Here is a 12230-nt window from a genome sequence, read left to right as displayed (position 1 = left end):
AGTTGAAGACTCAGTTGGATGATTTGTTAGAGAAAGGCTACATTCGACTTAGTTCCTCACCTTGGGGAGCTCTAGTGTTGTTTCTAAACAAAAAGGATGGAAGTATGAGGTTTTGTATTGATTATCTAGAGTTGAATAAGGTTACAATGAAGAATAAGTATCCATTGCCAAGGATCGATGATTTGTTTGACCAGCTGAAAGGGGCTGGAGTGTTTTCGAAGATAGATTTGAGGTTAGGTTATCACCAATTGAGGATTGCGGAGCAAGACATTCCAAAGAGTGTTTTCAGGACCCATTATGGTCACTATGAGTTCACAGTTATGCCGTTTGGTTTGACCAATGCACCAGCAGTGTTCATTAATTTGATGCATAGGATTTTCAGGCCATTGATGATATTTTGATTTATTCAAGGGATAAAGAGGAGCATGAGGAGCATTTGAGACAAGTACTGTCATGTTTAAAAGAGCACCAGTTGTATGCTAAGTTGTCAAAGTGTGAGTTTTGGTTGGAAAAAGTGGCATTTTTTGGGCCATGTGATTTCCAAGGAAGGAGTTTCAGTTGATCCAAGCAAGATTCGAGCTGTCAGTGAATGGCCAACCCCAAAGAATGTGTCGGATGTAAGAAGTTTCTTGGGTTTAGCAGGCTATTACAGAAGGTTTGTGAAGGATTTTTCAAGGAATTCAAAGCCCATGACAAGTTTGGTGAAAAAGGAGAACAAGTTTTCATAGACCCAAGAATGTGAAGAGGCGTTTCAGACCTTAAAAGAAAGGTTAACCATAACACCTGTGCTGGCTTTGCCTGATGGAAGTGATCTATATGAAGTGTATAGTGATTCATCGAAGTTTGGACTTGTATGTGTTTAATTTAAATGCAGAAACGAAGAGTGATTGCGTATGCTTCAAGGCAGTTGAAACCACATGATGTAGATTACCCAACCCATGATTTGGAGTTAGTTGCAATAGTGTTTGCTTTGAAGATTTGGAGGCATTATTTGTATCGGATGACTTGTAGGATTTTCACGGATCATAAGAATTTGAAGTATATTTTCACCCAAAGGTATTTGACTGGAAGGCAAAGGAGATGGTTGGAATTTCTCAGTGATCATGAATTGGACATTCAATATCATGAAGGTAAAGCTAATGTTGTGGCAGATGCTTTGAGTAGGAAGTCAGAACATTTGATGAATGTAATGGTGATGCCAGATCAGTTGTGTGTGGAATTTCAGAAACAGAAAATGAATTTAGAAGTGATGGAACATGGAGAAGTGACTAGGATGTTAAATGCATTGGTGAATCAATCATCCGATTATGATGATATCAGGGAGAGTCAACTAGAGGATGAGAAGTTGAAGGAAATAAAGAAAAAGATCGATGAAGGTCAAGTGTTGGATTTCCCCATCGGTGATGAAGGAAGTATTTGTTTCAAAGGAAGATGGTGTGTGCCACAAATTCGTGGAGATTTGAAGCAAAGATTGATGGAGGAAGCCCATAATTTTCATTATTCAATGCATCATGGAGGGGATAAGTTGTATAAGGATATGAAGAAGACTTTTTAGTGGCCCAATATGAAGAAAGATGTAGCTGAATTTGTGGCCAAGTGTTTAACATGTCAGAAAGTGAAGATTGAGCATTGTAGGCCTCAAGGAAAAGTCCAATCCTTGGAAGTGCCAAAATGAAAGTGGGATTCAATTTCTATGGATTTTGTTGGAGCATTGCCTATGAACAAGGCTGGAAATGACACTATTTGGGTAATAGTGGACAGGATGACAAAGTCAGTAGCATTTATACCCATAAGAAGTACTTGGACTATGGATCATTTAGGAAAAGCTTATGTGAAGGTTGTGGTGAAGTACCATGGGGTACCCACACATATCATTTCGGATAGAGATTCAAGATTCCTTTCTAACTTTTGGCAAAGTTTGCAAAAGGCGATGGGAACGAAGCTGCTAATGAGCACAACATTTCGTCCCGCGACAGATGGTCAGACCGAGAGACCAATTCAAACATTGGAAGATATGTTTAGAGCATGTATGATGGAGTATCAAGGGTCTTGGGAAGATCACTTGGATTTGTTCAAGTTTTTCTACAACAACAGTTATCATGCAAGCATTGGAATGATACCGTTTGAAGTTTTGTATGGTCGGAAGTGTAGAAGCCTAGTTTTTTGGAATGATATAAGTGAGACAATGGTACTCGGGCCTGAGATGATTGAGGATATGGTGAAACAAGTGAAGTTGATCCAAGAGAAGATAAAGACAACCCAAGATCGATAGAAAAGTTATGCTGATTTGAAAAGAAGGGATAAAGAATATGAAGTGGGAGAGAAAGTTTGATTGAAGATTTCACCCATGAAAGGGGTAATGAGGTTTGGGAAGAAAGAGAAGTTAAGCCCAAAGTACATAGGGTCATATGAGATCATTCAGAAAATGGGAAAAGTGCGTGGCATATAATTTGGATCTGCCCAATGAGCTGGAAAAGGTTCACAATGTGTTCCATATGAGTCAAATTCGAAAGTATGTACCTGATGTGACACATGTATTATAACCTGAAACAATTGAGATTGATGAGAATTTGACCTATGAGGAAAGACTAGTGAAGATTTTAGATACTAAAGTGAGAAGCACAAGTAACAAGGATGTGAGAATTGTGAAAGTGTTATGGTCGAACTATAAAACTAAGGAGGCTACATGGGAAGCTAAGGCTAATATGAAGAAACATTCCCAGAACTGTTTGACTAAGGTTAGTGGTTGAGTAACGGGGGCGTAACTCCTGTTAAGGGGGGTAGAGGCGATAGAGTTTCTAGCGTTTGTGTTTCGAGTTATTTTTGAGTGTTTTTGAGTCGTTCTTGAGTTAGTTGCAGTCTTGAGTTGGGTTAGGATGTGCATGAACCAATAACTTAAAATAATTTGAAATGATTTCGTATCTCTTTTGGCTATGTTTCGGGATGAAACTTCTTTTAAGGGGGTAGACTGTAATACCCCGTATTTTTGAAATGTATTTTCTAATTAATTAATATTTTCTAAAAAGGGTATTATAGTAATTTATTTTACTATTTGAATTTTGGAGCCAAAATAATATTTGAATTTTGACGCCAAAAGCATTTTAAAACTTAATTATTATTTTTGGATTTTGGATAAGATTTATTATCCATTTATTTTATTTTAAAAAAATCGAATTTTACATATATATATACTTCCTCCGTTCTTTTAATATCGCATCACTTGCCTTTCAGGGAAGTTTCACAAATATTGCACCACTTCCATTTTAGGACAAAAAATATCTATGTTCACTCTGCAAATACCCAACATACCTTTACTTTATCACACTTACTTTTTATTTTATCTTTACATCACATGGACAATTTTGTATTTTTACGTTTCTCTCTCTTACTTTTTCCCACTACCAAATTTTGCCTCCAAAACCCCTGTGATGTAATAGAAAAAGAACGGAGGAAGTATATATATATATATATATATATATATATATATATATATATATATATATATATATATATAGTGCGTGGATCATGTGAAAACAAGCCTATAGCTGAAAACATGAAAACGGACAATCAAGACCGTAGATTATGACCCATCAAATCTCACGGCTGAGATTAAAACACATATCCTCGCTCAAACCCATAACCCACCGTCCAAAATTTTCTCTCTCCTCAAACTTGCAAACCTCTTATCTTTCTCTCTCCTCAAATCCCAAAATTAAACACAAATTGCTGGAAATTGAGGAATTTTTGTTCAAATTTCGCATAAACAACCTAAATTGCTCAAATCAGGTACGTTTTTTTTTTCCGATTTTGTTCAAATTTTCATGAAAAACGCATGATGTTCAACTAGATTTTGTGATTTTTCAATTTGATTTTTCCGATTTTAATTTTTGCGATTTTTGTGATTTGATTTATGCGATTTTCCGATTTTTAATTTTCGATTTTATTTGGCAATTTTATCAATTTTTTTTCCTGCGATTTTGTTCGATTTCTTGTGCGATTTGCGTGTTTTGTTCATCAATTTTGTTTGATTTCTAGTGCGATTTTTCGACTTTTTCTCATCAAATTTGTATTTTCTTTTTTCCATAATTTGATTAGATTTCAGATTTTTAATTTTCGATATCATTTGGTAATTTTATCAAAAAAAATTTCTGCGATTTTGTTCGATTTCTGTGCGATTTTGTGTGTTTTGTTCATCAATTTTATTCGATTTCCACTGCGAGTTTGCGACTTTGGTCATCAATTTTTTCGACTTTTTTTTTATCAATTTTGTTCGATTTTGTTAGATTTTGCGAATTCCTGTTCGATTTTGTTCAATTTTGTTCGATTTCCTGTTTGATTTTGCTTGGTTTTTGTTTGTTTTCATTTGTGATTTTTGTTCAATTTCCTGTTCTAAATATTCCTTATCAAGATTTTGCTAACAATTCCTTTTCCGTTTTCATTTATGATTGCAGACAACTGCATAAAGACTACGTCGCAGGATACAAGGAGCTTCACCATGGGATGCATTCTGATGCCTTCACAAATGAAATTGGTTTAAGGAGTTTTATGCAGAAAGCGATATACTGCTTCATATGGTGTTTTAGGAGTATAAGGTAAAATATTAAGTAAGCAATATACTGATGTTAGTCATGTTACATGCTTGTTGCTGAACTTATGTACTATGAGTAGTTGAGAACACCACATGTTTTCCATGTGTTGTTTTTTACATACAACGATCCAGTTGCATGTTTGCTTTGAAGCGTCACATTTGTCTGTTGTTACGTTGAAATCTCTTTTAAGCTTCTTTAAAGTTATGAGAATGTGAATGTCGAATAGTCGACCTCAGTTCAACACGTTATAGCTGGCTTTGTTGCCACAACTTCACTACTTCAAAATGAGATAATTGATTGTGTTGGAGAAACTCTAAAGTAACTATTTTAGCACTAGTACTAAAGTAATTAACCTGTTTAATTTCTTTTGCTCTTGGTCTCATTAGCCTCGCCCCTAATCACATTTCAACCTTGATCTTGTGCATTGTGGTCTTGTTCAACAGGATAACATTCACCCCAACCGTCCAACATTGCAGTATGGCGATTGTTATTGGCTTGTGCCTAAGAGTTAAGCTAAAGCATTACTTTCCTCCTCATTATAAGGTGAGTTGTTTTGCCTTATGAACTTGTAAACCTGATTGATTTATTTGGTATGCTTGAAATATAATCTGAGAAGCCTTTCGAGACTGCCCATTTCTGTTCGTCATGCCATACAATAAATACAAAATGTATAGACCAACTCGAGTGAAGAACAAAATCTACCCTAAGTAACTGGTGGGTTGATACTGGTAGCTCAGATATAGATACTTCCACTCTCTAATTGTCATTTGTCTTATGTTTTTGTATGCATCACATCTGCTAGCTAGTGTGCCAGTCTGCCATAGATTGAAATCGACAGCTCATTAACATATCCAACAAGAAGAATGATGTCTTACATTGTCATCTAGTCGTCTTCAGTCCTTGAGTAATCTGAAATAAAACCATGCTGGTGATCTGGGAGTAATTATTTCTAAAACTGATCGTTTGGTTGTCCTTTGAGTCATACTTTTCGTTCAATGTGATTTCGAGCTGTGTAAGGGGAACCATGATATTCTGGCTCTTGTGTAATGGGGACATCGTGATTTTCTCAGACGAATAATACAAGTATTGTCTTTTTTACACAGGTTGACATCAAAGTATCCCCTGGCTCTTATGCAGATGAAGGATCAGGTGAAGCTTGCAGATTTCTGAAATTCCTTTGTTTAATTGAGCTTAAGACTAAATTTTTAGCAAAACTCATTTATCCTGATTACTGATCTGGGAGTAATGATTTGATTACTGATCTGATTTGTTTTATTTGTCCTTTGGGAGATTGTATGTATGTATTCCTTTTGCTCCTTTTTGGTCTGGCATGTAATACTATCTATAGGTTATTGAGTAGGCCTCTGTGGGGTTTTAATGTGGGGTTTTAATATACTAGAGCTGTTGAGATTGTACAATGCTTTCAAGACCATTTATAGGTTGTATCAATTTTTCCCTTTGATCTCCAATAACTGTTGATACTTTATTCTCATCTTGAAATATGCAGGGTAAAGGACATGTTAGTTAAATAGTAGAAGCGTGTCTTTAGAAATTTATTTCTAGAATTCGAGTATGCTAGTTTGCGTTATTGCGAGCTCTATCATGCCTGATCTTACCTTGTCAGCTGGAGTTAGTGTAGTAACCTTCTTCAGCCTTTGTGAAGATTTATCTCTGATTGTATGATTTTTGGTGCCTGCCTGTTCAATATCTACATTTTGTTGGGATTCCTCATATACAGGTGGCTTGCTCGTATCATGATATCCTGGTATGCTTTTATTTGCCTCTGCTTCTGTCCTTAAAACGTTGATCTTGTCAAGCTTGTTTTGCTTCAGTCTGTATGATGTTGGTCTGTGATGTTGGTATGCTTTTATTGGCTGTTTTGGCATGTTGAAAGCCTATTAGCTCAATTGGTCGAGCACCGTGTAATCACGGGATGTAGGTTCGAATCCTACATAGACTTTTTTAATACTTATTTTTATATTTATTGACCTCTGGGTAAATGATGTCAAATTGATATAATTACCCGAAGTTTATATATAGTTACCTTATTTTCGATATAATAACCTTAGAATTATTGAAATGTTGTAAATTTTGTTTCAGTCACCTTATTTTTATATATAGTGACCTTTATTTTTGTATATAGTGACCTTTATGTAAATGGTGTCAAAAACTCAGTCGATATAGTTACTTTATTTTTGTATATAGTGACATTAATGTAAATGTCGTAAAAATTGTTATAGTTACCCTATTTTTGTATATAGTGACCTCTATGTAAATATGGTCAATATTGAAATAGTTACCCTATTTTTGTATATAGTGACCTTAATGTAAATATTGTAAAAATTGATATAGCTACCCTATTTTTGTATATAGTTACGTTATTTTTATATATAGTGACTCTATGTAAATATCGTCAATTTAGATAAAGTTACCTTATTTTAGCATGTAGTGACCTTTAAAACGTTGCGTTTGTAAAAAAAAAAAAAAAAAAAAAAAAAAAAAAAAAAAAAAAAAAAAAAAAAGCCTTTAAAACGGTTGAATTGATTATATGTAAGGTTGGAATGATCTTAGGGCTTTAGAACCGTCTGATCTTTTGTGCTAGTAATGAATGACTAAGATTGCTTGTTTTTAGTTTTCACCATAAGCTCTGTTTTTAGCGCATTTGAAAACAAGGCTTAAGCTAAAAACTGAAAACATCAAATCTTGACCGTAGATTATAATCAACCACTGACTCATTAAATCTAACGGTGGGATTTTTTTTTCCCACAATTTCAGACTAAAGCTTTTAGTTTCTCTCTCCTCCTTCATTTGCACGCATAACTTTCTCTCTCTTCTCTTTTCTCTCTATTTTTCTCTCTATTTTTCTCCATATCAAAGAGATTTCTCCTATTTTTCTTTAGCATAAACTAATGAACCCTAATTTTTTTTTAACTTAATCGCTCCTTAATTTCATCGCTGAATATCACAAATTGCTACTCGAGTTCAACGCCAATCTTCAAAACATTGCTCAAAGTCTTTGAAATTGCAGGTTTAAGGTATCGATTCTGCCATAATTTGTTTACTTTTAATCAAAATGGAGAAATTGTGTGGTTAGGCTTTCGATATTGTGAGATAATTGCATTTTATATAATTGCGAATCTGATGCGATTTCAATGATTATTGTGTTTGATTATAATATCAATCAGATTATATTTTTTCGAGCTTTCTATAAATGTGATTTCAGTGCGATTTCTAGCTGTATGTATTAAATAATAGTAGTATGTTATGATCTGCATATAATTAGTCAATAATAGCTGGTTGTTAATGTTTCTGAATCTACAATTATTTCTGCAGCTAAAGCTAAATCAAATGATATGGTCTTACAATTTCAAAATATATCAAGATAGAGCCACTGCTTTTCAATTTCTATCTTTTAGCCACTAATTTACTTCTAGATTTTTGTGTTTGGTGGAGTTCTTAGGTAGAGCCTAGTGTTTGAACTAGTGTGTGGAAAGCTACTGTCAGTATGCTTTGAGTGGTAGAATTTACTAATTTTAATCATCAATTATTATTATTATTATAGCTTTTTCATGGTGAATGTTAATAATCTTTTCTGTATTTACTTGGTAGGGAGGCCAAAGATGAATTTTTGTTTTGAACTGTATTTTTTTCAATTTTGCTTGGTTTTAGTAAATCAGGTTTTTATGTGTATTTTTGCTCGAAACTCTATTCTTGTTGTTGTTCATCACCTATTTGTAACACAAATTTTTGTGTTTGTGATCCTAGTAAATTATGTTGGAGTAAATTAGAAAAGCAAGGTCTGCTTGTATTTATTTTCTAAATCAGTATTTGTCTAGTATCTACTGTCTAGTACCAGTAAATGAGTATAATTATGTTATAATTCAACTTAATTTCTTAGTTTGGCATTCTTGAGCTTCAATTGTATTTTATGTGTAATTTTTACTCGACTTACTTCTGGTTCTGAATGCAATTGTATTTTTGTTTAATTTTGTATTTTCTAATTGGCTGATTTATTGATTGTTGGAGGTTGGATTGATGATGTTGGAGTCGGGCTTTGGTGGCGAATTGGTGGAGCAGTTGGTGGCTGTTGTGTGGGCGTCCGATAGAGATGCAGTTGCTGATGTTGCAGCTGAACTGCTGTGGTGGTTATTGCGATAGCTGATCATGTGAATTGGCGGAGGTTGGTTGTGGATTTGGAGGGTGCGAGGTGGATGAACTACATGGCTGGCTAGGCAAATTAAGGTAGCTGGTGGTTATTGTGGGAATGCGTAGCTACTATGTGTTGTTGTTGGGTTGCATGGGTTGTGCTGAAGTAGGAGAGTGGCATGGATACTTGCAGGTTGCAGCAGGGGAGTTACAAGGTTGTTATTGCAGCTTGTTGAGTTTGTGTAGGTTAGCTGATGGTGGGGTGAAGGTTTAGGCTGCTTAAGGGCTGGAGCAAGAGGGGGGGGGGGGGGGGGGGAGCAGCCTTATGATGCAAAAGAACATTCGACAAAAAATCAAAACTCTGAACTTGATTGGTTATAAGCTTTATTGTTTGCGTGTTAGAAACCTATTAGCTCAATTGGTTGAGCAATGTGTACTTGTATTACACACATGACGTGTGTTCGAATCCTACGTTTACATGTAGTAATATTCATAAAATGTAGTCAAAATTAATCTAATTTTCTAAGTGTAGAAAATATGATTTTCTAAGTGTAGAAAATCTGATTTTCTTAGTTAAATTATTTAGTGAACAATTGGTATTTTTCTAATTAATTATTTTATACAATATATATTATTTACACAACCACTTTTAATCTTTAAAATCTAGCAAAATAACTTCCTAAAATCTAATCAAGAGGGTCGAAAATTTGAACTTAGGAAAGCTAAAAAATTCCAGCCACCTTGGGGTGATTTTGAGCAATTTGTTTTGGTGGTTTTGTATTTTAATTATCTCCCTTAATTCTTATTTCCCATCTCATAAAGATTTAGCCATCTTATTTATTTACCTTAAACCATTCTTGATTATTCCCGAGACAAAGCCATTTGCCATATTATTTTTCATGACAACATACTTTCCATAATTAATTATTCCTTAATCACCATAAAAATAAACTTTCCTTAATTATTTAGCTCTCTTTCTCCAAGTAATTCCTTAAACCAAAATTACCATAATTCTTCATACATATTCCTACCATAATTCTTGTATGATCTAGCCTATAAATACCCCTTGAATCATAGCTAAAAACTCACACCAAAACTCTCTTCTTTCTCTCTAATTTCTCTCTAATTCTCTCCTCTCTTTTTCTCACTTCCTTGCGCCAACCACCACTGCCGCCGTTAGCCAACACCTCCGACCGACCACCGACGCTGACCACCAGCAGCAGCCACCTGCCGGGGTGCTGTTGCCTTTTGGCGACCCCTTCTTCTTCCTTCTTCTTTGGTTTTCTACTTCTTCTTCTCTTCTCCTAATAAATTTTATTATTATTATTATTATTATTATAGGGATTTTATTTAAAAATTATTATAAGTGTTTTAATTAAATAAAATCAGTTTATTTTTCAAATTTATAAAAAAGATTTTTATAAAGTTCATGTATATATAGTTGGGGGTTTTATTTTAATTATTGTGATTATTTAATGACCTTATATTGATTAAGGTTATATTTAATTATAAGGTGTTTTTGACAAGAGTTCTTGAGGTTCTTGTTTTGGGTAAAATACCCAAGGCCACGTGGCCAATTAAATGGTGACACGTGTCACCCTATGAGAGGTTCAAAATGAACCAACCCTCAGCTGACACGTGACATCTCCAATCATTGAGAAAAAGACGTCCCCAAGGCCCAATTCCCTAGAAAAGGCCGTACAACGGCGCAACCCGACATTCCTAGGTTTCCATAACCTAGGATGGTGGCACGAATCCCAAGACTCTATAAATAAAGAGAAGTTCCCCCCCTAGGGAACACAGAGATACACGTACACACATACATTTATTATTCACTAAAAACCAGAGCAGTGAAGGATTGCATATAATTAATTCTCGCCACCGAGAATATACCTGATCTCGAAATCCGAGAGGATCCCACCTTTCTTTCCGCACTTTTTACATGTTCCGAACATGTTCTAACTTGATCGTCGGAGGCAGAACTCCACCCAACCGGAGTCTCCGTTGTTTTGCAGATACAGGCGCCTGGAAACTTGTCTTGGTGTAGTAACTCTCCCGAGGGACACATAAAACCTTGAAATTTTTTTGCGCCATCTGTGGGGAGAGTACTTTCTGAGATGGCTTCACATGAGTCTGCACCGCCTGCTAATGAGAAACGACCTACGGTCGAAGTTCAAGTTTATTGAGACAAAGATAGTGATGAAGACTTTGATGTCGACACCTACGTAGCTGCTAACAGTTCACTCAGAACCAAGCGCCCCCGTCCCATGGAAATAAGGGAACGGGGCAAAGAGCAAGTTGGTCCAAGTGAGCCAACCGAACAGTCGTCTGGACAACCCCAGGCGACAGAAAGCGTAGCCCCGGTCACTAGAGACGAACTCATGGAATTCATGACAAGTTTCAAAAGGGAAATCAAGGACTTGATCAATAATAAGAAGGCTGGCTCCAACAGGGGTCAGTCGGCTAAGAAACCTTCTCCCTCAAAGAAGAAAAAGCCTATCAAGGACCGTGTGCCTACTCTGCATCCTAAACCAAAGGAGGGGAACCGACCCTTGATTGAGCTGTCCAAGATTTGATTCCCTGAAACAGGGAAGAGGAAGGTCATCCGGCATGTTCAGCCGGATGGATCAAAGAAGACTTATTCGGATGCCCGGATGTTAATCCAGCAGAAGAAAAGTCAACAACTGTCTAAGTCGGCTTCAACGTCGACTTACCCATACAGCTTCCAGAATACCTCAATGAGGTATTCGCAATCAAACCGAGAGAGTCACTCAGGCGGCTTGTCCGCCCACACGTTCCCTCTGATAATCCATTCGGCTCCGTATGTGCCTCATCAGCCATACATGCCGTATGGACAACCATACATGCAGCCGACCCTCTCTAAGGGTCAAGCGACACATCATATCCAACCTTTGGACTGGCAGCTCCATCTGCTCAAACTTGGGGAACAACCTTTTGCGTTCTCCAAGGAAATAACCGAGGTGGCACAGCCGGCTAAGGTTAAGAATGTCATGGTGGGTACTTATGATGGTACCACTAACCTTGAATATCACCTGATGGCCTACACCAACCTCATGTACTTATAGGGTATGGATGATGCCCCCTGGTGCCGAGGCTTCCCAACTACATTGAAGGGCATCGCCCAACTATGGTTTGGCAACCTGCCAGCCGGCTGCATAAATAGCTTCAAGACGCTTGCGTACTTGTTTGCTTCTAACTTTTCTATGAACATCCCTACTAAGAAGACAAGTCTTGACTTGGGTGCAACACAATAGGGGGATAAAGAAGGGCTAAGGTCCTATGTCAGGCGGTTCAATCTGATGAGAATTCAGATTCAAGGGCTGTCTGACGAAGTGGCGTATGTAGACTTCTTTAAAGGTCTGAAGGACGGGTTGACCTTTAAGTTCGACCTCGTCAAAAAGAGGGTTGCTACTCTCCAAGAAGCTTTGATGGAGGCGGAAGCCTATATACAGGCAACTGAACTTTGCGCCATCA

At 36.5% G+C, this 12230-nt stretch overlaps 1 long non-coding RNA gene across 1 annotated transcript; it reads left to right on the top strand.

The window, feature by feature from the left end:
• The first annotated feature begins 7385 nt into the window (after positions 1 to 7385).
• On the top strand, positions 7386 to 9326 carry LOC110697692. The gene is made up of 2 exons (XR_002506538.1): positions 7386 to 7624; positions 8616 to 9326. It is a non-coding gene; the product is annotated as an uncharacterized LOC110697692 (long non-coding RNA).
• The last annotated feature ends 2904 nt before the right edge of the window (positions 9327 to 12230 follow it).

The sequence above is a fragment of the Chenopodium quinoa genome, unplaced genomic scaffold (genome assembly GCF_001683475.1).
Source record: "Chenopodium quinoa cultivar QQ74 unplaced genomic scaffold, ASM168347v1, whole genome shotgun sequence".
Classification (NCBI taxonomy): Eukaryota; Viridiplantae; Streptophyta; class Magnoliopsida; order Caryophyllales; family Amaranthaceae; genus Chenopodium; species Chenopodium quinoa.
Note: the sequence above shows the minus strand (reverse complement) of the source record. Positions and strands in the feature narration are given on the sequence as shown.